Here is a 24,589-nt window from a genome sequence, read left to right on the forward strand (position 1 = left end):
GGTTACCCTTGGGGAGGCAGCAGAGTGTAGGAGTTGAGAACAAGGGTTGGGGTCAGGTTGGAGTCCCTGCTTATTTCTTAGCTGTATGATCTTAGAAAAGTTACTTAAGGCTCAGTTTCTCAGACTGAAAAGTGATTATCAGTGCCTTGGGGATGGATGCAATAACCCAGGGAAGGTAGGTAGAATGAAAAGAGAGGAGGGTGAGCAGTATGGTCAAGGAGAATTCTGGGGGTGCTTGCAGGAGGAGTTTAGTCAGGGAAGGCCTCAAGAGGTGGGTGCTCACCGTGTTTCTAAAAATGAGTGGATTCTTGATCTTTGGGCTGGTCAGTGTCCACATAGGATAGCATGTTGGATTGAGAGCATGGGCATTTGAGTCAGACCTGGGTTCAGCCTCACCGTTCACTAGCTGTGTGATAGTGAGTGGTTAGCACACAACACTCATTTACCAGGACCTTCACGTCCTTAGGTGCAAAATGGGGATAATAATAGAATTTATCTCAAATGGTTGTGAGGATTAAGGGATATAGTTCATATAAAGATGGAATAATGGGCTTTATACATAGTAAATACTTAGTAGACGTTAGCTCTTGTTATTAGAATCCATTCTTGAGAGGTGGAAGCTCAATATTGAATAATAGAAAATCATGGTGGATACAGATTGTACAAATATGATTTTTTACCAAATATATATTATTAAAATTAAAGGCATCTTTGATAATATGAAATATATATGTATATATACATATATACACACACATATGTATATGTTTTCATCCATGGTTCCTGGCTCCTCAAGACAGGACTCTAATCTCCCCCTGCTTTTCTGTCTTAGAGCTGGCCATGAAGAAATTCTGACCTGCCTTGTCTGATTGTAAGACTATTTAATAAGATCCCCATTTCAGGAGAGGTCCTACCCCATGTCCAGTAGGAAGGAATGTTGTAGAGAGAGGCCAAGAAAAATCTGAATAAACAGGCTTTGCTGGGTTCCCCACTCAGTCTGTTAGCATTAGGTCATACCCTTTTTGTCCATGCTTCAATCATGCCTGCATAATGAAGCTTTCATAAAAACTCAAGAGCACAGGGTTTGGAGAGCTTTTTGATAGCTGAACAGGTGGAAGTTCTTGGAGGGTGGTGTGCCCAGTGGGGGCATGAAAGCTCTGTGCCCCTTTCCCCATCCTTCACCCTGTGTATCTCTTTATCTGTATCCTTAGTAATATCCTTTATAATAAATGTAAATAAATGTTTCCCCGAGTTCTGTGAGCCACTTTACAAATTAATCAAACCCAAGGAGGTGGTCATGGGAACCCCAGTTTAGAGCAAGTTTGTCAGAAGCACAGATAAAACAACCTAGGACTTGTGACTGGGTACCTGAAGTGGCAGCGGGGGGTGTGTGGCAGCAGTGGCCTCAGGGACTGAGCCCTCAACTCGTGGGATCTGATGCTATCTCCACGTAGCATGAATTTAAAAACACCCAGCTGGTATCCATTGCAGAATTGCTTGCTTGCTGGTGGGGAGAAATCCCCACACATCTAGTGTCAGAAGCATATTGTGAGAGTACAGGAAAAGCACTTTGGCTTGTTTATTTCTCTATATACTGAGCACCCCATCAGAAATTTAGAATGTGAAGACAATAATTTTGGTATAAATGAAAAAGTTTCACTTTGCACAGTTATTGCTTGTGGAACTCATTACCCAGAGCTGTATAGGGAAATGAGTTTAAGTAAAGTTTAAAACAGTTGAATTCATGGATGGAAAAAAAAAATCCACACTGGACGATTAAGGAGGATGCTAGAGGTGGTTGGTGCATTGGAGAGAGCATATGGGGATGCAGGAGTCATTATAAGTGCTCTCGCTGGGGACTAGTGGTGACATGCCTTACAGGGAACAGGAAGAGGACTTTCCCAGCATTTTATCATGATGAGTTGCTTCCAGGACGACTCCTTTTTCACTATGAGATTATTCTCTTTCATGCTAGCATCAGTTGCAGTTATTCTTTTCTCACTTTAAGTTAAAAAGTACAGTGCAGAGATTGCAAAAAACAGTGCTGGGTGGAAAAAAAAGCCAGGTGGACCTACATGGGTTAAATCCCCGCTCCTCCACTTATTGGTTGTGTAACTACTTCTCTGAGAGCAGTTAAACCATTTAAAAATGTGTCATGGTGCTTGTGAGCATTAAAGGATAGGAGTTATATGCATAGCTCCTGTCACAGTGTCAGGCACATCGTAAGCACTCAGTAACTGTGCATTAAATTAATAATCCAAGAATTTATGTAACTGTGTATATTTGGAGAAGAAATTTCCTAGGGGTAAGGCTGTTATTTCTATTGCTTATTTACTTTCAGTGATGTACCTAGGTTAGGTGTTTTTATAACTAGATATTTAGGAAATAAAATAAATACTCTGTAAATGGTAGCTATTGTAATAATTAAGAAACTGGATTTTAAAGCAACAATGGAGATGGCATTTGACCTCTAGTTAACAAATATATTTTGTTTGTATCAATGGAATATGAGCAGGAAAGTCACAATATGTATATAAATGCAGTATTGTAGTAAAATAAATAGAACTGTTTTTTGTATTTAGAATCATATTGGTTAAGGAATTGCAAAGGTAATAAGTACAGGAACACACACTATGTCACTGTATTTTCTGTTTTTTAATATAATTATATATTTTATATAGTAAAATAAAGACACATTTGCAAGTATTGTCACTCTAAATTTATGATTCACGATATCTACCTGAATGACAAAGTAATAGTTCTTTGCCATTTAATTCCAGAGGTTATTAGTCTCTTTCCCGTTGAATAGACAGGGTAATTTATCTTGTTCTAATATTATCTGGCAGAAAGCAGTATCCGTTCAGTGCCAGCGATCGTATATTCAGTAACTTAAACTATATGACATGTAACTGAAAACCAGAAAATAAGCAAAAATAATCTTTAGCAGCCAAAATGTGGCATAAAAACTCTGCTTTCTAAAACTTGTATGAGTATACTTCCCTTCTGGAAACACTCTTTAGATACCTACTTATATACTGATATTACAACATAGCATATTTCATTGGTTGTAAGATCTACACTTTTTTCACCTTTAAGTGCCTCTGAAATCAGGATTAGCAGCTTAAAACAACAATCATAATTTGTGCAAGATTCAGTGAGTTGGCTGGGGCAGCTGGCATGGCCACGTAGTCTCTTTCCTCCAGTAGACCTGCCTGGACGTGCCATATGGCAGAAAGGCAGCAGCAAGAGAGAGGCCTGCCCCAGTGCACAGGCACTTCCCGAGCCTCTGCTTGGGTCATGTTTGCAAATGTCCCATTAGCCAACGCAAGTTGCAAGGCCAAGTCCACAGTCAAGGCGTGAAGAAATAAACTCTCCTCTTGATGAGAAGAGCAGTCAAGTCACATTGCCAAGGGGTGTACATATTAGGATGGGAGAGATTTCTGTGAGCATTTTTGCAATCTACCATGATATTACAGTGAATATCACGAAATATTCACTGTTTTTTCTTTCTGAGTCATACACAAAATAATGTATCTTATAATTGATGGCATCTTAGAGTTGATAAAATGTAGTATATGTCTACTGGGTTTTTTTTTTTTCGTGACCGGCACTCAGCCGGTGAGTGCACCAGTCAGTCCTATATAGGATCTGAACCCGCGGCGGGAGCGTCGCTGCTTTGCCAGCGCAGCACTCTACCAAGTGCGCCACGGGCTCGGCCCTGTCTACTGGGTTTTGAATTAAAATAATAAAACATTCAATGCAGGAAATTAAAGTAATATAGAAGGATACAAGTGAAAGTGCTTTCCTGCTTCCCTATCCCTACATCTCAGACCCTAGAGGCAACTTCTAAGACCAATTTGGTATATACTTGTTGTGATGGGCTGGATAACAGCCCCCCAAAGATGTCTACATCATTATTACCCAATCTTGTGAATATGTTACCTTACATGGTAAAGAGGATTTCATAGATAGGATTAAGTTAAGAATCTTGAGATGAGGAGATTTTCCTGGACTACTAGGATGTGTTCAGTGTAATCACAAGGGTCTTTATAAGAGGGATGCAGTGCTCACTTTGGCAACACATACACTAAAATTGGGACTGTACAGAGATTAGCATGGCCCCTGAGCAAGGATGACATGCAAATTCATGAAGTTTTCCATATTTTTCTACAAATCACTGTTGAAAGAAATTAAAGAGGACACAAAAGGTTGAAGGACTTTCCATGCTGTTGGATTGGAAGAATTAATGTGAAAATGTCCATATTTCCCAAAGTGATCTACAGATTCAATGCAATCCCCATCAAAATACCAATGACATTCTTCACAGAAATAGAAAAATTCTAACATTCATATGGAGCAAAAAAGACCCTGAATAGCCAGAGCAATCTTGAGCAGAAAAAATAAAGCTGGAGGCATAACACTTCCTGAGTTCAAATTATACTGCAAAGGTATAGTAACCAAAACAGCATGGTACCAGCATAAAACAGACACTTGAACCAATGGAACAGAATAGAGAACCCAGAAATCACTCCACATACTTAAAGCCAACTGATCTTTGACAAAGGCACCAAGAACATACATTGGGGAAAAGACTGCCTCTTCAATACATGGTGCTGGGAAAACTGGACATCCACATGTAGAGGAAGGAAACTAGACCCGTACCTCTTGCCATATACCAAAATCAACTCAAGTTGGATTAAAGACTTAGATATAAGAACTGCAACTATAAAACTCCTAAAAGAAAACACAGAGGAAACACTTCAGGAAGTGGGACTGGGCAAAGACTTTATAAATATGACCCAAAAGCATAGGCAATACAAGGAAAAATAAACAAATGGGATTATATCAAACTGAAAAGCTTCTGCACAGCAAAAGAAACAACAGCAAAAATACAACCTACACAGTGGGAGAAAATATTTGCAAACTATCCAACAGAGGGTTAATATCTAGAATATACAAGGAACTCAAACCACTTAACAGTAAAAACAAGCAAACAAACAAAAACGATTAAAAAATGGACAAAGGAGCTGAACAGGCATTTCTCAAAGGAAGACATACAAATGGCCAACAAACACATGAAAAAATGCTCAACATTACTAAGCATCAGGGAAATGGAAATAAAGACCACACTGAGATATCATCTCACCCCAGTTAGACAGGCTGTTATCAAAAAGACAGAATAACAAGTGCTGGTGAGGATGTGGAGAAAGAGAAACCCTCCTACACTGTTAGTGGGACTGTAAATTGGTGTACCATTATGGAAAACAGTATGGGGGTTCCTCCAACAACTGCAGAAAGAATTGCCATACAATCCCACTGCTGGGTGTATATCCAGAGGAATGGAAATCATCATGTCGAAGGGACACCTGCACTATGTTTATCACAGCTCTATTTACAATAGCCAAGTGTTGCAACTAACCTAAATATCCATTGTCGGGTGACTAGAGACGGAAAATGTGGTATATTTACACAATGGAATACTACTCTGCCATAAAAAAGAATGAAATACTGACATTCATAGCAACATGGATGAACCTAGACAAAATTATGTTAAGTGAAATAAGCCAGGCACAGGAAAAAGAATATGTCCTCACTCATAAGTGGGAGCTAAAAGAAAATACACAAATAAAAAAAGAAAGGAAGAAAGATACAATAATCACAATTAAATGTAGAACTTTTGAAAGGAGAGAACAGAACTGAGGTTACCAGGGGTGAGAAGGAGAGGGGAGGGTGAGAGAGGAATTGGTAAAGGGCCACAAAAAACAATTACATTGTATAAGGATGAATATCCTAATTATCCTGATTTGAGCATCACATATTGCACGCAAGTATTGATATTCAACTCTGTACCCCCGAGATGTACAATCAACTATGTTTCAATTAAAAAAAAAAAAAAGATGCAGAAGGATTAGAGTCAGAGAGGACAAAGCAATGTGTAGATGACAGCAAAGATTTGAGCGATGTGGCCACAAGCTGAGGAGTGTGGGCAGCCTCCAGAAGCTGGAAGAGGTGACAAACAGATCTCCTTGGAGCCTCCAGAAGGAACCAGTTTGGAGATACCTTAATTTTAGCCCCTTAAGGATTATTTTGGACTTCCAACCTTTAAAACTATAAGGGAATTTGTTGTTTTAAGCCACTAAGATTGTAGTAATTTGTTGCATCAGCAAATAGAAATTAATATATTTATTTGTTTGATTTTTTACTTTTGAAGAAATACATAGTTACTGGCTACGAATTCAAATAGAATAAAAGAGTGGAAAGTAAAATCCTCTATTTTTCCTCATCAACTGTTCCTACGTCCTATGGGTTATCACTCTTAACATTTTCATATGCATTTCTTTGAAACAGTCACATTCATTCTCTAATTTCTGTACCAATAAGATCATATCAGACATGTATATTTTGTTGTGCAACTTGCTTATTTAATTAAATATATTCTTAGACATATTCTCATATCAGAATAAATTGATCTACCTCATTCAGTGCCATAAAGTATTTTACCATTCCCCTGTTAGAGGACATTTAGATTATTTCCAGTTTCTTTCTTTTTTCTATTTTTCTTTCTTTTCCCCTTTTTGTTACAAACAATGCTGAAAGAAACTCTCTTCTACAGATATCATTGTCATCTATAAATCTAATTGGAAGCAATGGAATTGCTGTTTGAATGAATATTGCTGTGTTGGTGCATGTATGTGTATATGCATGCACACATGTTTGTGTACCAAAGTGAGATGGGGGGAGATATATTTTTAACTTTTTAAAAATTATGAAATATATAGAAAAGCACATAAAACATAAATGTGTAGTTCAGTGCACTACTGAAAAGTGAACACTCATGTAATCACAGTTCATGTGAAGAAATTGAACATTACTGGCACCTCAGAAGTACTTGTGCTCTATCCTGATCACAACCCCCAATGGGGAAGCACTATTCTGACTTCAGTTTCCCGCTGTTTAAGTTGGACTCTGACAAACTTGTTCATCTCACTTCTTAGCTCTTGCAGTGGATTGAATTGTGTCCCCTCAGTTTCATTGAAGCTTAATCCCCACTGTAAGTGTTGAGAGGTGGGGTCTTGAAGAGGTGATTAAATTGTGAAGACCATGTCCTAGTTCATGGGCGTAGTTCTGAGGACTTTAAATGGAGAGTATGTTAGAGACTTTCTCTCTCTCTCTCTGTTCTGTCACTTTCTGCCATGCTATAAAGCCACCACCAAAGAAGACCCTCACCAAATGTGTTCCCTTGACTTTGGACTTTTTAGCCTCTGAAACTGTAAGCCAGTAGATTTTGTGTTCTTACAAGTTCCAGGAAGTTTGTTATATGCAAGAGAAATGGACTAATACAGAAAATTGGGCTGTTCCTTATAAGAAATACTTGGAAATTTGGAAGCAGCTTTAGAACTGGGTGTTGAGCAGAATTTGGAAGAATTTGAAGGAGCAGGCTAGGAAAAACCTAGATGCTGGTGAAAGTTTAGAAGACAAGAAAACCATGGAAAGTTTGGAACTTCTTAGAGGCTGGTTAAATGGTGGTGAGCAGAGTGCTGATAGAAATATGGACAATAATGGCTATTCTGAGGTGATCTTAGATGAAAATGAGAAAAGACTTACTGGAAACTAGGGCAGAGATCACCCTTGCTATAAATTGGCAAGGTACTTGGCTGCATTCTGTTCATGCCCAAAAGCTTTATGGAATGTGGAACTTAAAGATGGTGAACCAGGTTATTTGGCAGAAGAAATTCTAAAGCATTCGAGAAAGCCACATGGCTATTGGCAACAGCCTACACTGAGCTTTGGTGGCAGAGGTATGACATAAAGCCAGAATTTATGATTAAAAGGAAAGCAAAGTGTAAAGGTTTGAAAAATTTTTAGTCTGGCCATATGATAAAGAAGCAGAGAGCATTTCCAGAACAGTTTGATGGTGCAGCCCAGCAACTGTTCGCTAAGGTGATTAGTACAGAAGAAAGGGATTATCAAGAAAAGGAAAAAAAGACCTTGAAGGCATTTCAGAGATCTTGGAGGCTGCATCTTCCATTACAAGCCCAGAGGCCTAGGGTCTTGGGGAGCAGGCCCGAGGCACCCTCTACGGGCTCACTGCCCAGGGCCACTTCGGGAAGCTGCTTCTAGCACAAGCACCCCAGCTGCTTCTGCTGTTCCAGCTGTGGCTAAGTTGGCCCCAGGTGTTGCTGAGCCCGCAGCTTTGGAAAATACAAGCCAGAAGCCTTGGCGGCATCCACATGGTGTTAGGTTTGAAGGTTTGCAGAATGCCAGAGCTGTAGAAGCTTGAGAGCCTCCACCATGATTTCAAAGAATGTATGGAAAAGCCTGGGGATCCAGGAAGAGATCTGTCGCGGGGCATATATACCACATAGAGCCTTCACTAGAGAAATGCTGAGCAGAAATGTGGGTTAGAGTTGCAGCAGGAAAACCCCATCAAGGCCATGGAGTTGGACCACCAAGGCTAGTAGAGCCATGGGAGTGGGACTGCCATGGAGACCCCAGAACTGTAGTTACCAGTGTGCAGTGCCAGCCTGTAAGAGCTGAAGTGTGCCCTCAGACCAGCAAAGCCATAAAGCGGAGCTGCCTGAGGACTTGGGGACCCAACCACCACACCAGTGTGCAGAGGATGTCAAACATGGAGTCAAGGTACATGATTCACCAGCTTTGAGATCTGATGCCTGCTTGCTGGGTTTCAGACTTGTTTTGGGACCTGTTACCCTTTCTTTTGGTCTGTTTCTCCCTTTTTGAACAGGAATATGTACCCTATGCTTGTCCTACAATTGTATCTTGGAAGTAGGTAACTTGTTTTGATTTCACAGATGGGACTTTGAACTTTGGACTTTTGATTTGAAACAAGTGAAGATTTTGGGGATGGAATGAATGTACTTGCATGTGAAAAGGAAATGAGTTTTCAGGGGGCCAGGGACAGAATGCAGTGAATTGAATTGTGTCCTCCCAATCTCATTGAAGTTTAATCCCCACTGTGACTGTTGAGGGTGGGAAATCCTATTATGGTGATCGAAAGGGGGGCCTTGAAGAGGTGATTAGATTGTGGGGACCATGCCCTAATAAATGGGTTAATAAGTTGATGGTTTGATGGTGGTCATGGGCATGGTTCTGAGGGCTTTAAAAGGAGGAGTAAGGAGTTAGCTCTTTCTCTGCTCCACTGTTCTCACCATGTGACACCCTGCATTGCTGTAGTCACCTCACCAGTGTTCTCTGGACTTTGGACTTCCTACCCTCTGAAACTGTAAGCAGTGTGTTTCGTTTTCTTACAAATTACCGAGTTCCATGTATTTTGTTGTAAGCAACAGAAACAGACTAATACAGTTCTCAAAAGATAAGAATTGTGAAAAGGGCTAATTAGGGTATTCATAGTAATACAATCAAGAATTGACAATTGACCTTGGAAAAATTATAGAAAGTGGGTATAAGAACTGAAAGCAAAGTGAGAGTTTGGGACACTTAGTGTTAGAACAGGCAACCCTCTGTGTAAAACTGCTCTTGGGACATCTGTATTAAAGGTGTCAAAAAAAAAAAGTTAACTTATTTAAGAACACAGGAAAACATTTTAGAAAGAATACCATAAAAGTGGTTACAAGAAAAAAATTAGTGTTTAAAAAAACATCTGCCTGCTACCTTGAATTCACTCAGAGGCAAGTGAATGTGTTGAGATGGCAGATATATGCATCCATTATATGGTGCATTAAGCAACCCAGTCTTCATGTGTAAAAGCTGAATTGATTCTGAGGGAAGTTCTGGGGAGACTTGATTTAGAGCCACCTTGAAGGTCTAATTCTTAGTCTATTCTGTTTTGTAAACTCTCCAGAGGAGTTCTTTCTAATCAGTGCTGATTGGTCAAAGATGGAATTTAATCCTAGGCACATATGATTCTTGGTTTTTTTTCTGATTTATACCCAAGTCCAGAGGGTAGCACTAAAAATGGCAAAGATGAATTCCTCCTTTGTGAAAGGCTGGGCTAGGTTCTGGGGTTGGGCTGGTGAGTACGTGGAGATGGGTGTGCATTGGTGGAAAGGTCACATCCACTCATTGCACACAGCTTAGAGCTGGGAATGTCCTCTGAGTTGGACTCAGTTGTATCATCTTTGCTATTTTGCCCTCAAACTTATTTGGCTTTCTTTGGCCTAATAGCCTACTATCTAATTCTTTCCATTGGTAATTTTTATGAATGTGAAGTTTCAGGGATTAGGGAAGTATGAAAGAAAAAAAATTGAAAGTTTAAGGGAAGAGTAATGAGTTTGTCATTTGGTTCTCACTTGGTACGTTGCACACACTAATGGGAACAAGAGAAGTAGCTTTGTTGACACTTAAGAATGCTTTCACCTCGTCCTCTACTTAAAACAGACATAGGAAATCATGTCTGTTGAAGAAGACATGAGAAAGAGAAAAGCTGTTATGGCCTTGAGTGAATATCTCTAAATGAGTTAAGTGAATCTTTTAAAAGCCCTGCTGAAAACTTACTTGTTTAGGAAATTTAGTTTTTGTTCCCCAAATGAATGTGCATAAGTATTATGTACTTACTGTATGAAATTACTAGAGAAAATTCTTTTATCTAGAACCCAGGTGATGAAAACTTGGTTAAGTATATAAATTTCATTCCCATTTTAATTTGTGTGACTCTTTGATATCATTTAACTCCATTTTTGCAGATGTGAAGAATAAGGCAACCAGTTGTATCCAATATTTATCTTGTTTGGTAATGATTGGTGTGAATGTAATATTTATTCGTGAGATTCCCAGATAAAAGTATAATGTCAAATCTACTATCTATTAATGGAAACATCCAGTCATGGAAAACATCCATTGTGGTTTGTTCTTGTGACTGAATCTCGGATTATCTGTATTTTGTGTGTATGTATTTGATTGTTTTTAGGTATTGATGCTATTTTAATTTTGCCCTTTGTAAGTATCATTTTCAGAAAAGATGGCTGAAATGTGGCTCTGCTTTTTGGCTTTTCCCCAGAATTGGGGGGAAAAAACAACAAAGAAGAATCTGGTTAACTCATCCTTTGTTCTGTTGGTGAGCACCTGCCAAATTTTTTTTCCTAGATTTATGATTTTATTTTTGGTTGGTATGGGGTAGCAGGAGAAATAAACAAAAACTAAAGTTATTGTAATTAATTCAAAATTATATGTGTTCTGCTAATTTGAGTTCTACATGTTGATAATTAAGAATGCTTGTCTTCAAAAGTAGTTATGCAATTAATTGTGCAGTGTAAGCATCAGCAAAGCAGGAATTTCGCTCTGTTCACTAAGGTATCTCAGTGCTTAGAGTAGTGCTTGGTACATAGCAGGTGCTCAGAAAATTTTGTTGAATGTAGGATGGACGTGTATATTTGCTGTAAAACCTGATCCTTTGTTTGGTCAATCTGCATACGTTTGAAGCATGCATGTATTTGTAGTAGTTCCAAGCCTCACATTTTATCATTATTATTATTCGAATGGTGGTCATTGTAGTTTGTTATTTTGTGATTTTTTTCTTAAAAGAATATCCTTTATTTTCAATTAATCTATTTTATCATTGAGATTTTGCCTCTGTACAACTTATCTCCTTAAATGAATAATAATCTTTTACATCTATAAAGCATTTTATACTTTGCAGTTTATGCTCTGTCGTTTGGTCCTCACTACAGTACTGTGAAGTAAGGGGTTCCCAACACTGTTGATTATCTATCTGCCAACTGTCTACTTCATTCTTTCTTGCTGGCTGGACCCCAGTTTTGTTCAGGCATTCACTCCCACCCCACATGACTCAGGACTAAATCCTGATTAGTCCAAGGCTGTTACGGTAAGTTCATTCCTTTTGCCAGGGATTGCTTTAGGACGAGGCATGTGACCAACTTCTTAGCAATGATATGAGAGGGGAAGTCTGCTGGGGGTAAAGGAGGAGATAGGTCTGGGAAAAGTTCCATCCCTTTTTGTTTTTGTTTGTTTGTTTTTTAAAAATTTATTTATTATTGAAGCATAATTGATTATACATATTTGTGGGGTACAAAGTTGACTATCAGTAGTTGTGTACAATAGGTGATGGTTAAATGAGGATAGTTAGCTTATTCATCATTACAATACATAATCATTCTTTGTGTCTGTTAACCAATTTCTCATTAATTCATTAATTTCTCGTTAGTCCCTCTCCTTCTCCTCCCCCCTTCACTTCTAGTAACCACAGTTCTGTTCTCTCCTTCTATAAGTTCAGTGTATTTTGTGATTGTTTCTTTTTGCCTCTCTTTCTTTATTGTTTACTTGTTTATTCATTAATTCAGCTCCCACTTATGAGTGAGGACATGTGGTATTTCTCTTTCTGCGCTGGGTTGTTTCACTTAACATCATTCCTTTTTGAAAGGGATACACAAGGAAGAAATGATCCCTCTTTTTCTGCTGCCTATTGTCTTGAATGGATGTGACAACCTGGAGCTGCTCTAGCAGTCTTGTGACTGTTAAGGAGAGGTAGCCTGAAAATAAGTTGACATTGCTGAATATGGCAGAAGAGAAAGATGGAAAAACCAGCTGCCAAATAAACCAACCCTGGAGCTGGCCTATTGCTTCACTTCTTGTTACCAGAGAATATATTTTCCTTATTCCAGTTGACAGCATCCTCACTGATAATGGTATTGGTGTTGCCATTTTACAGTCAAGGAAACTGAGACTTATGGAGCTTCAGATGACTTAAATGATGGTCTAATGATCATCATTTGACAGTGAATTCACTATTAAAGCTAGGAGAATTAAAACATGTATACTGATTCCTGTGTAGCTTCTTATGAACAACTCTGCCTCCCTGCTTGGGAAGGAACTGGATTACCAAATTTAGGTATTTGTGTTTGAAATGCATTTTAGATAGTTCCTCATTATTTTGGGTTGATATCTGTATTAGTCTGTTTCTGTTGCTTGTAAAAAATACCTGAAATTGGATAATTTGCAAGAAAATTAAATTTATTGCTTACAGTTTCAAGGCTGGGAAGTCCAAAGTCCAGGGAACACTTATGGTGAGGGCCTTCTTTGATGGTGGCTTTACAGCAATGCAGGGATCTCTCACATGGTAAAAAATAGAGCAGAGAGAGAGAGACTCACATTCTCTCCTTTTAAACCCTCAGAACCATGCCCACGACCACCATCATTCATTCATTCACTATGGCATGGTCCTCAGGATCTAAGCACCTCCTCAAAGCCCCACATTTCAATTACTGTAATAGGATTTCCCACCCTCTTCACAGTCACAGTGGGGATCAAGCTTCTAATACATAAAACTTGGAGGACATAGTTCAATCCATACCAGTTACCTATAACAGATATTGCTTTGAAATTCTTACTGATACCTTGTTACCTACTTTTCTAAATTTGGCTGGCATAAATGAATTTTATTTACAGAGTAACACCTTGAAGAGAAGTCCTTTTACAGCTAATGTTTTTTTACAGTTCTGTGTACATACATTTGAAAAAGGTTCTAGAATTCTTCCTTAGCTTGTAGATATATATTTCAAAAAGTGTATTAAATTTTGAGAAGTGATACGGTCCATTTTAAAAAGGAAGAATTAAAATAGTAACTTACCAACCCATTGGACTGGATGGGAGTAGGCGCTCTATGTCTGGTTTTGGAGGCTGTTTTGATCTTTGTTAATATGGAAAGTTTATAGTTGATGACATACATGATGTTCTGTGTACTGCCATTCTTTGTTGACTTTCTTCTGTGTATGCCACCCCATTCTTTCCTTCATCTTCCTTCTCCCTCACAGGGAGAGGATAAAGAGATTGTGATCAGTAGCAGGTGGTACATTCCTTCTTATTACAGAGCAAATCAGGACAGTGTTCATTCTGAGTATGGGAGTTTATTCATAGTCGAAGAATTCAATTTAAAAATATCTGATGTCACGTGAAAAACACTGATAGGGGAGGGTAGGTATTTTTGGAAAGAAACTTATTCTTGGTGGAGGCAGTGGTGGCTGATAGAGAAGAACTGCAGAGATGACAAAGATAGTCTCCAGTCTGCTCAGCTTACAGCTCATGACTTCCATCTCTGCCTCTTTCCCAAGCTGATGTGACACACTGGAGAGGACCTCTGTTGAGGGCAGAATCTTCTCTTTTGGCGCTTTTGTCCCTTCCTCAGGGTTGGAGGACTGGCTAACTGAAGTGAGGACTAAAACAGAACCAGCATTTTGAGAGAGCTCTCCCTGGTAGCAGAGGCATTAAATAGTTCTGCTAGCTTGTTCTTTCCCTCCCTTATCTAGTGAAATACTTTAAAGAATATGATCTTAGACAGTGGTGGGACTTTTTACTGGGCACCTTCTGGAATATTTTCTTAATTCTTAATTTTTTTTTTTTTTTTTTTTTTGCGGCTTGCCAGTATGAGGATCCAAACTCTTGACCTTGTGTTATAACATTGCGCTGTAACCAAGTGAGCTAACCAGCCAGCCATTCTTAATTTCATTTAAAACAAGTGAGCCTAAATTCTTGGGAATTGATTAATGACAAAAATAAAAATTCAGTCATGTATAAGTTAAGAATCCCTCCTCAGCTGTGTTTTTGTTAATTGAAAAAGCTGATGTCCCTAAAATTTTAAGTCATGACTAAAATGAGCCATGTGGTGTCCTGATAAGGGTAATTTAACACCAAAAATAGTACAGGTGATACCATATGTTGCTGATTACCGACATCCCCTTAAGGATGAAATTTCTGAAATTTCTATTTGAAGTGCTTAATGATTTGATTTCTGCTTCTTAAATATATCTGTGAATGGAGACCTTTCCCTTCAATCCAGTGTAGCTTTTCTTCAAGAGATTATCTTAAGCCATGAAAATGGAAACGGTTTTTTAAAATCTATATGAAGATGTTAGGTGAACCCTTATCTAAAGTTATAGCTTGGATATTATGTGCTGCTGTCATGGACAGAAAACCTGCCTCATTAATAATATCTCAAACAAGTGAAGGGGTTATTTTCCTCTTGTAACAAGAAGTCCAGAAGTGGGTATTCCAGGGTTGGTCAGTGGCTCAAAGAAGCCATCAGAGACCCAAACTGCTTCTGCCTTTCCATTAAGGCATCCTTAGTGATCTTGTCACTTTGAAGTCTCCCAGTGGCTGCTCTCCAGTCGGCATTGCATCTGCTTTCCAGGCAGGAAGGAGCAGGAGCACAGATGGCAAAAGGCATGTACCAACTGTGCCTGTTCTCTTTCAAAGAGCTTCCTGGAAGCTCAGTTCAGTGACTTCCGCTTACAACTCATTAACCAGAACTCTGTCATACCGCCACCCCCAGCTGCACACGAGGCTGGGAAATGTAGTTGTTTTGGCTGGGCATGTTGTCATCCTGAACACAGTTGGAATTCCGTTGGAAAATATTTTGAAAAGTATTGTGTGTCTGTTTTCTCTGAACTAATGGGACTCAGGAGGAATGAAATAAATGACCATTTATTGAAAACCTACTACACATTGGATACTTTCGCTTTTGAGTATCTTAGCACTCTGAGAAATAGATCATATATACATTTATGTAGAAGAATAAAGTAAGCTCAGGGTGGATTTAAGAGCTAGAAAAGCAAGATTAATTGCATTTTTTGTGTATATGTTTTCTCAGTAGACCTATTAAGCTTACAGTTAAAGGATTATATCTTAAAACCCAGAAATTATAATGGGAAGTTTTGACAAATTTAACCATATTAATTTAAAAATATGTGTGGAAAGCCAGCATTCATAAATGAAGGGTTGGAGAAAATATTTGCAACATAGGTTTTAAAGTCTTACTATTCATAATGAATAAAAGCCTATACAAATAAATAATAATAAAAAACTAACCTTATTAATAAACAAAAAATCTGAACAGGTAGACATTTCTCCAAAGAAAATATACAGATCGTCAAAAAGCATTGGAAACAAATCAGTGCAAATGAAAAGAAATACTGAAACACCTCTTTTTGATTCCCAGCTTGGTAAATATTTTTAAAAATTGATAATATCCAGTTTTGTAAAAATCTAAGGAGAAAAGGCACTTTCATTTACTGTTGATAGTATTGTTGATTGGAGAGCAGTTTGACAGTACCTGTTGATGTGAAATATATATACTCAACATGTCCACTTCTGGGATAAATTTTACTTCTTGGGATAATCTTGGGGAATATTAGCATGATTTTACAAGATGTTTATTATAGCATTGCAATTAAATAAAAATGTGGAACAAGCTAAAATGTCCATCAGTAGGGGTATGGTTAAATTGTTATGGCCATAAAATACACTTATTAACTGGAAAGCTGCTTATGGACTATTAAGTAAGCAAGTTGCAAAGCAATATGTATACTGTTTTTGTGACTTCTTCCTCTTAAAAAAAAATCTATGTATGCATATAAAAGAATCAGGGTAAGAGGTCTAGTTATTTTTCACTTTTTATACTTAGGTATCACTTGAATTTTTTGCAAGAGTGAAGTACTTGTGTGTGTGTGTGTGCACACATGTGTGCATGTGAATGCATGTATGTGTGTTTTAGAAGCATGTTTTTAACCAGCGATGGCTTTTCTAAAAGCAAAATATTTAAAAATAAAGGAATGTATAAATTTGTGATTCTCAAAATGCTAAAATGCAGACTGATTTTTCTGACTTGTTTTCTGTGGGGCTGAGGGAGCAAGTGATTGTGATAGGGAGAAAAGTCTGGAGTAATGAACAATCTGAATTGTAGAATATTGGGAAAGAAATGCTGTGTTCTTTATTTCCACTACCTAGTTCTCACTTTTATCAGTGAGGATAGGCCAGGTTAAATTGCAATAACAGATGACCCCTAAATCTTAGGAGCTTTACACCACAGAGTTTTATTTCTCACTCATGGCCCAGGACTGTTGAGAGATATCTGCAGCTCGGCTAATAGAGGCTTTACTAACTTGAGCATTGCCACTCACCATGGCAGGGGAAGGGATTTGGCAGCTCCTGCACTGGCTTTTAAAGACTTCTTCCCAGAAGTGACACAAATCACTTCCACTTCATCAGTCCTCCTAAATTTCAGGAGGCTAGAAGTACCATTCTACCATTTGCTCAGAAGGGGAGAATCAGATATTTGTGAACAAACACCCTAATGTTATCACAGCATTTCAACAGGGTACTGTGAGATGAGTTATCATATGTAAAGCTTTTAGGACAGTGCATGGAACATAGTTCTAAGTGTTTTAATTTTTATAGACACAGTAACTTACACTAAGCTAAAGGAATTTTTTAAGAAATACATAAGAAGTGATCTACATATTTACCGAATCAACAAGTCCTGTGTTTGATAAGTTCGTGTCATTCCCATAAACTTTGAAAGATAAGATTTGTATGTATATAGGTACCTTTGAAGTGAGATTTTGCGAAAATTTTTCTTAAAATTTTTAAAAATCCCTTCCCTCCCCAAACTTGTTTATTCCAACTCTCTGCGAGGAAAGGAAATTTCTGTGGAGCTTTCAATGTTCTTTTACAAAACTCTAACTTAGTGTTAACTCTAACAAAACTCCAACTTAATCTGTTTAATAATAAATTCCTCTTCATGTTCAGTAGCAGTAACTCCTTGGCTGGGCTTGTAGGGTTTGGTGAGTGGGAAGGTACATTCCATTATGAGAAAGGAAATCTTTTTAGACAATCCCTGTACACATGAAGTCTGAGTGCAGAGTTCTTTATTTCTGTGTCTGTCATGAAGTACAAAGTTGTCCTCATCTGAGCATCATGAAGTTTTTCCTCCCTCTCTGAGCTTCTTTCCTTCCTTTCCCCTTAATCTTCTCAGTCTTTTTATTCTTACTGCCCCAAGAACTTGGTGCTTGACCATAAGTTTCATCTTGTTTTCCCATAAATGAGCAGACATTTCAGGTCCTCAGATTCCTTGGGGTGGAACATATACAAGACAGACAAACCTTTCTTCTAGAATCCAGGAGATGGTAGAAAATCCCTCCTGCCACTTTAATAAAATGATAGGTTGAATCTCAAGAAATGTGTACACAGCCTGATTTATTTGAGAGGTACCTAACTTCCTGGGCCTTGAATTTTCTGTGCTAACTTGTTTGATCCATTGGTTTTATTTTTCTTCTCTATCTGTTGACTAGAAGAAGCTCTAAAATCTTTGCCATACTTAAATTTGTTTATAGAAGATGAAGCTGTCCATGTGTTTCTATTTACTGTTAATTTCGCTTGCCATTATTCAGCAGCCTTGGTCTGACTTTAGAAATCAAAATTCTATTAAGAGAACAGTCACACCTTTGTTCACATAGACATACACTTTAATGCCAAAATTTGAGCTGCTTAAGTGCAAGCTACAAGTATTCTGCAAATTCTACAGAATTTTGTGTCATTATTAGGCCCCCTGTGTTTAGAGCTACATTTTGGCAGCACTTCCTCAAGAGTATCAGTATCAGCACTTCCCTAAGAGAAAACAGGAAGAGTTTGCTTTTTTTTTTTAAAGCACTGACTGTGTGCCAGCACTGTGTTATTACACGTTACCTCTTTGGAACTTTGCCTTAGGCCAGCAGATGGCCTCATTCTTCACGTAGTGGCAATGATATTGATGATAAATTGCGAATCAACACTGTGGTGCTTTACTAGTCTTGTCTCTGCTACTAGCTTCTGAGCTTCTTGAGGGGAGGGATTGTACCTCGTACCCTGTATCTACAGTGGTACTGCACACTGTTATCAGTAAGGTTAGTTAAGTGAATGCCAGTTAAGTGGATGAATGAATGGATAAATGAGTGGACTCAGAGTCACATGTACCACTTGGTCCCTAATCTGGAGAACTTCATGATTTAGAAATAATTAATAGATCTTGAAAATGATGAGTGGATGTAGAAGTGTTTCCTAATTGATAGAGTACAATGCAGTTTATCTACCTTGTAGAAAGTGAACCCACCTGTTCCCGTCCCTCATGACTTCACCCCACACCCTCACTGGTAGTACACTGCATCAGCCTGTAGCTCATTAACCCATGTTCTCACGGAATGTTGCTGGGATTTTCCTGAACACAGAGCATCTCAGTTCTAGAAGATGGGAGGCTTGCCAGTGCAGAACAATGCGGACGTAGAGCGCCTCCGCCCTGCCTGAGGCATGGTGAGCAGCAGAGGAGGGAGTGTCGAGGAGGGAATGGGCAGGGCCGCATACTTACCTGTCGTCAGGCAGCAGTCCCGAGGGCGCGGGCGCTGCTGCGCCTTGGGTAGGGCTAGACAAGTGAACAGAGCGCTGCTGCGGTGCCAGGGAGCCACGGCGCTCAGCGCAGGAGCCAGCGAATTGTGCCTCGCCGCCCTTCTTTGACTTTCCTCTCTCTCTGTCTTTTCTCTCATTCTTTATAACACCTACTTCCTTACCTCCAAAAACGTAAATAAAAAAGAACTCCAGAAGGCCTTTAGTAGAGATTCTCCCCCACTGCCCCTTCCAGAATTAGATGATGCCAGTGAGGTCCCTCAAATACAGTAGGGAACTATTTACCTAATCCTACCTCATATTGTTAGCAATCGAAGTAAGGGTCAAGGGGCTGGCCACGGTTAGGTCAGTTAGAGCATGGTGCTGATAACACCAAGGTCCAGGGTTCTATCCCTGTACTGGCCAGCTGCCAAAAAAAAAAAAAGAAAGAAACAATGGTGACTTAAGGAACTCGCAGGTAGAGAGAATGAGTCCTTATTTCCTAAATATCTGGGCTGATCTTTACAGGCTCCTTTCCAGGTCAGAAGTACAGGGGGAGCGGGAATGCTAAAATATAGTTCAATCTGGTAAAATTAGCCTGATGCATAGCTTTTAGGTAAATGCTCCTTTTAAAAATGTAACGTGCCGGGCCGGCCCGTGGCTCACTCGGTAGAGTGAGGTGCTGATAACACCAAGGCCACGGGTTCGGATCCTATATAGGGATGGCCGGTTTGCTCACTGGCTGAGCGTGGTGCTGACAACACCAAGCCAAGGGTTGAGATCCCCTTACCGGTCATCTTTTTAAAAAAAAAAAAAAAAAAAAAAATGTAACGTGCCTTGGTTCTAATACTTTCTCTCCCTCCACTTTCCTCACTAAGATGGCATTTAGGTGAGGTGGGGGGTGAGGGGGTGGGTGGGTTGGGAGACTCGGTGGATGGAATCCATAGGTCCATCTAGAGACCTCTGCATCCTTTTTGACTCTGCCGAAGAACAGCTGCTCTGGCCTGTTGCCTGGGCTGGATGTGGCTGAGGGATGGCATCTCTCCCCCATGTCCCCTGTTGAAGACTGTGCTCAACCATGCTGGTGGTGCTTCTGGAGGGCACCAAGTCACTTAGCTCCTGTGGCATGCTTTTGCTCTGGGTCTCTGCCATATCCTTCTTCCTGCTCTTGGCCTCGCGGCCCCCTGCAACCTTCATGGTGGCAGCATTTCCCCCTTCCTCTGTGGGCTCCAGGTACTCCTGCGACTCTCAACCTGGCCCTCCCTGTCCAGGCAGGATTTTCTGGGCCTTGTGGAAAAAGTCAGGTTCTCAGAGGCAAGGTAAGGTGTGGGGTGGTGTGGCCTGCAAGGTGGTCTTTTCCCAGATTCCTAAACAGGGAAGCATGGCAGGCCTCCGCCCTCGGGATTTCTCTCATCCTGTGAGCACACCTTCTGGGGGGTGGGGGGAACAGCTGGGCACACTTGTCTGCCACCTCTGGCTCTCCTCTTTTCCCACTTTCCTCTGAGCCAACCTTTCCCTCATCTTGTCAGATTAGAACCATCCTTACATATAAAACTCTGACATCATGTCCTGTTGGCTTTAAGATGTTTATTGAAGTTAAAGGAATGTAGAAAAATACATTTTCTCTGGGTAAAGCCTGGGGTAATGCTTCTTTTCCTCTCTTCTCTTCCATCCTCCTGCATTTCTGCTGTAACAAAAGCCTTGCCTAGGCACGTGCATACCTTTGATAGATTTGGAGGTGGTTGTGTTCAGTACATTAGCAGCTCTCAAAAATATTCTTCATTAGGAGAAAACAGAACTGTGGTTACTAGAGGTGGGAAAGTGGGAGGAGAAGGAGGGTTAGGGAGAAATTGGGTAAAGGACACAAAGGATGATTACGTTTTGCAGTGATGAATATGTTAATTATCCTGATTTGATTATCACATATTGTTCACAAATACCGAGAGTCAATTCTGTACCCCACAAGTATATACATAATCAATTATGTTTCAATAAAAAATTACTCTTCATTAAATCTAGAAGAATTGAAGGGGCATTGATTACCTGGGAAAGCACACCTTGAAGCAATTAAGACTATTTTGAATTGAAGATTGTTGGGAACTTTATATCTTAAAACAGAGTTGCGCATATGAAGTAGCAGCTGCCTCAGCACTCTGAAAGTTGGGAAGGCTTCCGTGTGATGGCTGCCCAGACCGGTCCTTTTGGGTTTCCTCAGTCTTAAATGACAGTCACCATCAGAAGAAATGCAGCAAGGTTAGATCTGTTCTGGCACAGTTATGTGGCACTAATGACTCAAAAACTTGGGTGGCAGGTACAAAAAAAAAGAACTTCAGTATTAATATGATGAAATAGTTCCAGTTATAATACAGTGAGAGTTTCTGCTTTTAAACCAATTAAAAACCACATTTTAATCCTTTTTTCTTAATTTTGTTTCATCTTTTTTGCTCAACTTAGATTGGTTGTAGAAAGATGGGTAGGTGTGAGAGAGAGGGGAAGGGGGAAAGATGGGTTGTGTAGTTTCATATTAAACATTAAATTTTACGTTTGTAAAATTGCAGTGAAATTGGAGGCCATTATTAGTTCCCTTTTCAGAAAGTCACAGGGTTAACCCAAAACACATTTGTGTCGTGAATCACCCCAGGAGGCCATATGCTGACAGTGCAGAGCTTTGAAACATTTGCAACCTAAAGATAATATTTGAATTTTCAAAGAATGTTTAAGTGGAGCCCTTGATATGATTCTCTGTATTTTGAGTCCCTTCTCCTTGTTCATATTATCTGTCTTTATTTCAGTCTTGCAAATATGTCTAAATATTTATAAGCCCACCCATGTTTCCTTGTCTCCTATGGTGGCCCACTGGTGGGTAAATGACTCTTTGGGCAACCACACACATTCACAGCATTTTGCAGACCATTGGCTCTTTCTCTAGTTGCATTATCCATCTTGGATACAGCTGAAGCAGTTTACAAGTTTCAAATTCTGAACCTGCCCTCCATAAGATGAAAATGAACCAGTAGGGATTTTAGGATAACATTCATTCATTTGTTCATTTATTTAATATTTATTAACTATGCCCAGGACCATGCTGGGTTGTGAGCATAAAAACACAGGATATAACAGTAGCTGTTTAAAAATAGCTCACAATTCAGTTAGGGAAGCAGGTAATTAAACAGTTACAGCAGGGTGGGGAGGATAGAAGGGTGATCATATAATTATTATAGTCTAATCTGAGACGCTTTTAAAAGTGAAGATACACTTTTAAAAGTTGAACTGTACACTTTTAAAAATGGTAAGTTTTATTTATTTATTTATTTATTAGCCACAATTTTTTTTAAAAAAGTGAAGGTAGGTGCTATTAACACTTAGGCCAGGCCAACAGACATAAACTAAGGCATTCTGGGCAAGTAAGATGAACGGACAACCTTAGTAAGAGCTGTACTAGAAAGATGAAAGGAAGCCTGTAAGTGAAAGAACTGTGCCTTACCTTCCTCATCTCTAAAATGGGCATGATTAAAGCACTTAATTCATAGGGGTTGATATGATTCAGTGAGTTAATTCAAGCTCCTGGAATACTGCCTAAGATAAGAGTAAAGGTTTTAAAAAATTTCTTCCCCATTTCTCAGTAGCCACTGGTGGTTTTCCTTGGTTGTAGATATTGATATTTTTTGTGTCTTTTATTTTACAAGTAGCCTTTCAACAGATGTTTGTGGGTGAATCTTTCAGACCTCTTCATTCTATCATCAGTGAATACCACTCATCTCTCCAGCACTCTACATGTCAGAATGCACATCCCACAAATATTGGGAAGCTACCTAATTTCTAGCTTGTTCTCATTCCTTCTAGAATTTTTGGGTATTTTGTGGTTCCTGTCCTCCCAGTCTTGTGGTCATTTCTGTCTTTCCACAGCAGGCAGTTATTACAGGCAGTTATGTTTTTTAAAAGGATGGGATTTTTAAAAAATATATGGAAGTAATTTCTTCAATACTATCTCCATACTATTCCTACCCTCCCTCCACACCAAGTTTTTAATATAAAGGAGCAGGATAAAGAGACTTAATTAGACTGCATTCCCACTGTTGCTCAACGTTGCTTTCAAGAGCTGTCTTTGAAGTGACTGATCTCTATTTTGAGATAACATGATAAAGAATGAAAGATTAGAGAAAGGATCCAGTAGGGAGAAACCAGTGTATGATGAAATTGATTCACTTAGGGGCTACTCCAGGCACACACTTTTCTTGGGGCGGTTGTGGACAGATTACAGCTGGATTCTGATAGAATGAACTTGCTAAAAGCAGAAGTTCAGCTTTGATCAGAGATACTTGAACTCTGTATCCCAGGCCTTTCCTGATGATTTATAGTTCTGTACCCAAGAACTGTAGTGGGCTGTTGCCCTTGCACTTTTGTGACTCCTGATTTGCTTTTTCCTGGTTCCATTCATTGCTCGGAGTGGCAAGAATCTTGTGTTGGGATCTTGATATGACTGCCTTACCGGGCCACTTTCACTCTGTTTATTTTACTTTAATTCAGCATGTGTTCAACAACTATTAGTTGAGTCCCTGACTATGCACCAGGCACTATTCTAGGTAGGGGATAATATTAGTAAACAAAACAAAGATCCCTGCCACTGTGGAGCTTATATTCTCATGGGGAGAAATCAGTAGTAAACAATAATCATAATGGCTAAGTAAAGAATATGTTAAAAGGTGATAGCACTGTAGAAAAAAACAGAATGGTATTAAAGGACAGGGAATGTAGGTATGAGCAGAGGAGGAGGTGAAGTTTCTACTTCTTAAAAAGGAATGGCCAGGGTACTTCTCACTGAGAAGTCAATATGTGAACAGAGATTTGAAGGAGGTGAGGTGATTAATTATGAGGCTATCTGGGTATGAGTCTTCTTGGCTGAGGGAATGGCCTGTGCAAAGGCCCTGTGTCAGGAACGTCCCTGTGTTCAGCAGGGAGGCCATTGTGTCTGGGGAGAGAGAGGAGGAGAATACTAGGAGATGAGGTCAGGGGGATGTCACAAGAGGGAAGATCATGTTGTAGATCATTGGGAAGATTTAGGCTTTTATTCCAGTAAAATGGGGAGCTGCTGCAGAGTTTTGAGCAGAGCAGTGATAAGATTTCACTTACTTTAATAGTATCAACTGACTGTTGTATGAGAGTCGACTAGAGGCAGGGGGTGGGAGGGTGGAGGTTAGAAACTGGAGAACCAGTTAGGAGGCCATTGCAGTCAGAGAGATGAAGGCAGCTGTGACCAGCATAAGGGTGCGAGGGGAGGTAAGGGGTGGTAAGGTTCTGGGTAGATAGACGTTCATAATTCAAACTTGACCTGGTGTTTCCGGTCTAGTGTATCTGATTGAACAGCACTCAAGCCACACACATTCCTGGCATTGGTATGATGGTTTTCTCTTCAATTAAGAGCGTATGTGTACAGCATTTTTGTGTGTAAGTGTTTGGGATGCAGAAC

General features: G+C 39.5%; 1 protein-coding gene and 1 non-coding gene across 2 annotated transcripts in view; both read left to right on the plus strand.

The window, feature by feature from the left end:
• Nucleotides 1–24,589, plus strand: part of WDFY2 (WD repeat and FYVE domain containing 2) — a 158,602-nt gene that overhangs the window by 15,215 nt on the left and 118,798 nt on the right. The window lies entirely within an intron of this gene.
• Nucleotides 4,064–4,167, plus strand: LOC134382836 (U6 spliceosomal RNA). The gene has a single exon (XR_010024104.1). It is a non-coding gene; the product is annotated as a U6 spliceosomal RNA (small nuclear RNA).

The sequence above is a fragment of the Cynocephalus volans genome, chromosome 7 (genome assembly GCF_027409185.1).
Source record: "Cynocephalus volans isolate mCynVol1 chromosome 7, mCynVol1.pri, whole genome shotgun sequence".
Classification (NCBI taxonomy): domain Eukaryota; kingdom Metazoa; phylum Chordata; class Mammalia; order Dermoptera; family Cynocephalidae; genus Cynocephalus; species Cynocephalus volans.